Here is a 6,208-nt window from a genome sequence, read left to right as displayed (position 1 = left end):
TATGCAACGAAATACAAGAAGCTCGAGTTTAAAGCGTAAAGCAATGGTCAATCATTATGACATTCATTTTAAATCAGAAAACAACTGAAATCTTTGCAAGATCATGTACAAGACAAAGTTCTTAATATACTGAGGAGAAAACATACTCGACCATGAAATACAAACATATCAGTGATGAGACCAAGTAGTTCGACAAGATAAGGCCAAAATTTGCAGTAACACTTTCGCATTATAGACGAACTAACCTTGTCTCTGCCTCTTGATTCTTTCAAGGGCACCAAGCTTACTATTAGTTTCTTCATCTCCATCCTTATTGTTTTCTTCCACCTTGTTAGCCAAAGTCGCCAAACACCGCAGCAAGAACATCTTTGTGCGCAATTTCAATTTTGTCATCATCCTGCGCCATCACTACCTTCAGGCAAATCAATGTCTTCAACATTGACCGTTAACTTTCCTTCCACCATCCGGTGTTCATTATCACCCCGTTTGAGATTCCACTCTAGCACTCACAAACCCTAGTTTCCTCTGCCATCTTTGGATCTTTGTGTTATTGGATTCTGGAGCAAATTGCCTTTCTAGAGATGCCATTTCGTCTTCGGGGAACCCCAAAGACGTTTCAGAGTGTCCACAGTTTCTTCCGGGTTCAATTTCTAGTCTTTTTGCATCAGATACTCGGGAGAATAAAATGTGTCTACAAGAAGATGAAAACAGTGAGGAAAAGAAGGTTAGTCTGGAATCAACATCTTGACAAGAAAGATGCCTTTACACTGATTTTAAAACCTATGCAGTCAGAATCGAACATAATGGTTGATCGATCCACCCTAAACATATTATGGAGCAATTCAGAGAAAGGTGTCATGAGAAAGATTGTCATAACATCCATTTCTACTCACTTCTACTCACTTCTCTTCTCATCACTTCTATTTCTCATCACTTCTATAACTCTCTTTGTATACTGCTATATTTAAGTGTCTCTGTATTAGCCGTTCAACTACCACTATTTACAAATTTACAGCACATAGTTGAAACATTTCTCTATAGTCTGTATTACTTGTACGTCTAGGTTTGGTGCAGATATCATAACCTATGAAAGTACTAAGGCCTGCAACTAGTAGTAGAAGCTATCATTTTCCGGGTGTCCTAGGTGTGACAGGCAAACGGGGGTACTTTGAGCGTTGAGCCCTTGCATAGTTCTACAATTGCTACAAGTATATATCTATTGACTTATTGCAATGGCTCAAAAAATGAATAACAAAATAGTAATGAGAGGATTCAGAGCAAACCCAAAAAGTTTCCCAGCCTTGGAAATGAAAACCACTTTCTTCACTTTTTCCCTGATCAATTTCTGTGATTTATTGTTGAATTTACCCAAAAATATATGGCTACGATTGTTGATACTTGATACATATTAGTTTAGCTGACCAGTTTGGTCTATCTTTTCAGCATGGTGTATTGCTCATTTCTTTTGTATTACCAATTAGAAAAAATAAATAAATCCTAAATAAAATATCATGTACTCCGATGTATCTGGATTATAAATTTTGAATCATTCATATATTTTGTCTTATTATATGTGCTGAGATACTGGTCAAATAACAACGTGGACTAGATGACAAAATCCATTTGTTTTGACAACAAAGATTGAAGCATTATTTCACCTAAAAAAAGGTCTAGGCACTGGGCACAGAGAGACATTGTGTCTTCAACAAAAGAAGTATGACATGGGCCAAATTTGAGTTTCAATTGCCCAACTGGATCCAGCCCATAAACAGAAATATAAATTTGACCGTTGGAAAAACATGGAAACCACAACTTGATATTTGAGGGGAATCAAAATTTCTCAACTTTTTCTACCAAGTGGAGAAAGAGAACAACTAAAAGAAGATTCCTTAATCTCAAAACGCTATCTATCTCTCTCTCACACAGACATGCAAGGCATATAAAGAAGAGAAGTGGTGGTGGGTGAATTGATGGCGAAGCATCTTACCTCATATAAATCATCTCTGATCGTAGGAAGGACGGGAATTACAGAAGAACAGTTATAGCATGCTTCATCCAAGCGGTTTACCTTCTCGAACTTGACAGGCAGGAAAACAAGAAGGAAGAGGCTTCACTTGCTCTGAATTGGTGGAAACCTTTCAAATATAAGTTGAACCAAACTTTAGTTGACTAGCGAGATGGATCCATCTTCGGAGCAGTGTTAGAATGGGACCGCTCTGCTGCTCTGTCTGATTTCATCCTAATGACCCAGTGGTGCACCAAGGGTTGTTCTAGCTCTCAGAGGAACGTTACTGAAGAGCCCAACCATTAGAAGAGATATCGAGGATGACCTTCGTTTCCTAGCTTGGGAAAGCTTGAAAAGTTCTGTAAGATTTAGCACAGCACTTGAAGCTCTCAAATTGATAGTAGAAAAGTATGGAAGTACTAATGTATGCATTGCAGTGTTAGGACCTAGGCACACCCGCCAGGCCTGGGCCTCCGCGCCCATGGGATAACTAGTACCGATATTGTCCCCCACTTAACCACCCATTGGGCTTGGGCCACATCTTGGCCATGGGTGTGGGGTTTTATCTTAAAAGACCTCGATACTAGTTAGTGAACTTCCCACTTTATCAACCAATGATGAACTCTTTTCTTGTTCAATGTGGGACTATTTATCTTTTTCGGTCCACACACTCTAACAATCTCCACCTTGGACCCGAACTCGAGGGACTCCATTCATTCATCTTCGAGCACGATCCAATGCCAAAGCTCTGGTGTGTCTAGGCCTCTGAGGGAGGTGGCTTTTTCTCAACCCCAGAGCCTACTCCACCTCGAACATCATTCCATGTTGTTAGATCCAACTCGAGTTACACCCTACCGAATCTTTACAACATCAAGGGCACCAATCTTTGGTGTAACGGGCACACTTCGTTAAGCAACTCCACCTGAGTTGCGGCCTTCCCTGGCGCTCCAGCTTGAATGATTTCGTCTCTTGATTCTGCATGATCAGTGCCTTTGTCCCTGCCGAACCATCGGCTCTGATACCAGTTGTTAGGACCTGGGTACACCCGCCAGGCCTGGATATCCGCGCCCATGGGATAACTAGTACCGATATTGTCCCCCACTTAACCACCCATTGGGCTTGGGCCACATCTTGGCCATGGGTGTGGGGTTTTATCTTAAAAGGCCTCGGTACTAGTTAGTGAACTTCCCACTTTATCAACCAATGATGAACTCTTTTCTTGTTCAATGTGGGACTATTTATCTTTTCGGTCCACACACTCTAACATGCAAGACATTCATTAGGGGCTGGCTTTGCTCTCCAAGTAGGTAAGATGCTAGCCAAACAAGGAGTATTCGTGGAGACACACTTGTTCAACCCACCTTCTGTTTCCTTAGCTATGAGCCTAAGATCTATTGGAGAGAAAGCCGGCGTTGCTTGGAAAAGATTCAAATCTATTCTTCCTCCAAAGTCTTTGAGAGTCGAACCAACTATGAGGAGAAGCCTGCAATTCTAGCCAAGATGTGTGGAAAATGGGTTCCACATCTATATGTCAATAACAGCGACTACATATATATGTTGCTACTATAATGAACCAGCAGGGAATCCTAATGTCCATGCCAAAGCAGCCGATGACTCTAATAAGGAAAACACCAATCCTCCTTTTGCAAAGTTTTTGTGATGTCAAGGGAAAATAGAAGTTTCTTGAGGCTCGTGGGTTGGTGTAGTGGTGGTCCGATGATGTGGAGCTTCAGTTGACTCTCACAATAGCAAGCTCATAAGCAGCCAGCTGAAGTCATTGTATACCCTCCCGCCGCCGACACCAACTCAAGGAAAGGTTCAATAACAATAAGTGCCTGCACCCTTTGCTAATTTGTTTTACTTTGTTACCATTGAAGTGTAAACTCTCAATTTACTGGAGTCTGTGTTGGGTTGTTGGAACCGTCAAGCTTTGCTCCGGTGTCCGTATTCCACGTTCACGTTTTTTCAGTCTGATGAAGAGAGTGCACCCTGCGTTCATGCCTACCGAAAGTTTTTCACTGTTTCGCCCCAAGCCCATTTTCTCCCCTTTTTTCTATGTACACCTATATAAAGGAAATAGATTAGGGTTTTGAGACAACTTTGAGAGATTCATTTCTTGGGTATTGTGGGAGCTCTATTGAGCTAGGGTTTGAGTGAGGCCTCTTGTTCTTGATTCTTGATATCTCTTGTAAACTCTCCAATCTTTGCTATAAAGGAAACTCGGCTCTTGTGTGGATGTAGGTAATATTTACCGAACCACCTAAATCTTTGTGTCTCTTTGCATATTTACTTCCTTATTTATTGTTTGTTTGCTATAGGTGATGATAAATTAGTGGCTTTGCTTGTTTGAGTTTGTTGTGATAACGTACTACCAAAGTCTTGGGTGGGTGATTTCCTTAGTGTGAGGTCCAAGTTGAAATCATTTGGGATAGAAAGTAACTAGATTGAGGTGTGACTTTCTAGTGAAATCTCCCAACAAGTGGTATCGAAGCTACAAGACTGTATCAGAGCTACAGGGTGTGTGAGGAAAAGACTCCACCTTTAGCATTGGAGGCTAGGTGTTTGAGGAAATTCCTCTGAGAGGTTCTCCACCGTTGGTTTTGATTCAAAAAGTCATGACGACCAACAAAAGAAAGCTTCTGAGGATAGAAGTTTGTGAAACAAACCCGGCTATTGGAAGATGCAAATTGAGGGACGTTCTCTATCAAAAGGATTTGATGGAAACGTTGATAAGTGAGAAGCCCGAGGAGATTCCGCAAGACAAATGGGATTTGCAAGATAGAAAGGCCTTGGCCACAATCCGATTAGTATTTCAAGTCGGTAGCCTTCAATATTAAGGCGAGAAGAAGGCTAAGTCTCTCATGGAGGCACTTACTACGATGTATGAACAACCCTCGGTCGCGAACAAAGTCTATTTGATCACCAAGCTATTTAGTATGAGAATGTCGGAGGGGACATCCTTCAAGGATCACCTAAATGAATTCAACCAAACTAAGGACCAATTGGAGTCGGTTGAGATTACATTTAGTGATGAGGTGCTAGCTTTATTTGGCGATACTTGGACAAATGCCTCCAAGTTGGAAGGCTACAGTTGCGGCTATTAGTGGCTCTGCGGGAATGACCAAGTTGAAGTTTGAGCACGTTGTTAGTATGGTACTAACCGAGGAAATCCGGAGACAAGATTGTCCTTCATCTTCGGGGTCAACTTCGGGGTCGGCATTGAGCACTGAAAGTAGAGGGAGAAATTCAAACAGGAATTGTGGTAAGAAGAAGTGGAGGGGGAGATCGAAATCTCAAGCCCCCCGATTGCAAAGCGTTGAACACAAACCTCGAGACATAAGTGAAGTGGTGTGCTATAATTGTGGTAGGCCTGGCCACTATAGCCCCAATTGCCCGGCACCAAGAAACAACAACATTAATAAGAACAAGAAAAAAAATCAAGAAGCTAATATTGTTGAGATGGTAGATGACGCTTTGATATGTTCGATGGAGCACAAGAAGGAGTCTTGGGCCCCCTTGATTCCGGCACATCTTTCCATGTTACCTCACATCGAGAGTTTCTTGAGAACTACACCGGAGGTGACCTTGGAACGGTCTTTCTCGGTGATGACCAACCGTGTGACATTGTCGGCAAGGGTGACGTGCATGTCAAGATGAATGGCTCATCATGGTTATTGAGGGACGTCAGACACGTTCCGAATTTGAGGAAGAATTTGATTTATGTGGGGCAATTGGCAAGTGAAGGATTTGTTACAGTCTTCACCGGTGATCCTTGGAAGGTCTCGAAGGGTTCAATGGTTGTTGCAAATGGCAAGAAAGATGGTACTCTCTACATGACTGCACATGGTTGTGAGTCGATTGTCGTGGCACATGGCAAAGAGGATCCAAATGTTTGGCACCGCAGACTTGGTCACATGAGTGAGAAAGGAATGAAAATCCTTCACTCTTCTGGTAAACTCCCAAAGTTATAGTCGACTGAAATTGACTTATGTGAGAACTGCGTATTTGGTAAGCAGAAGCGGGTGAGTTTTCAGAGAATGGGTCAGACTCCGAAAGCTAGAAGGCTTGAGTTGATTCATACAAATATCTGGGGGCCAGCTAATGTCTCTTCACTTGGCGGAAAGTCATATTTTGTGACTTTCATTGATGACCATACTAGGAAGGTGTGGGTCTATTTCTTGAGACACAAGTCAGAAGTATTTG

The 6,208-nt window shown here is 42.1% G+C and overlaps 1 pseudogene across 1 annotated transcript; it reads left to right on the top strand.

Moving 5' to 3' along the window:
* The first annotated feature begins 1,999 nt into the window (after window positions 1-1,999).
* LOC147478546 (GDSL esterase/lipase At4g10955-like) lies at window positions 2,000-3,665 on the top strand (annotated as a pseudogene). Its single transcript, XR_015209880.1, has 2 exons — window positions 2,000-2,443; window positions 3,278-3,665. The product of XR_015209880.1 is annotated as a GDSL esterase/lipase At4g10955-like (transcript).
* Window positions 3,666-6,208: the final 2,543 nt, after the last annotated feature.

Source organism: Coptis chinensis, chromosome 9 (assembly GCF_015680905.1).
Source record: "Coptis chinensis isolate HL-2020 chromosome 9, ASM1568090v1, whole genome shotgun sequence".
In the NCBI taxonomy this organism is placed as follows: domain Eukaryota; kingdom Viridiplantae; phylum Streptophyta; class Magnoliopsida; order Ranunculales; family Ranunculaceae; genus Coptis; species Coptis chinensis.
This window is presented reverse-complemented; position numbering and strand designations above follow the sequence as displayed.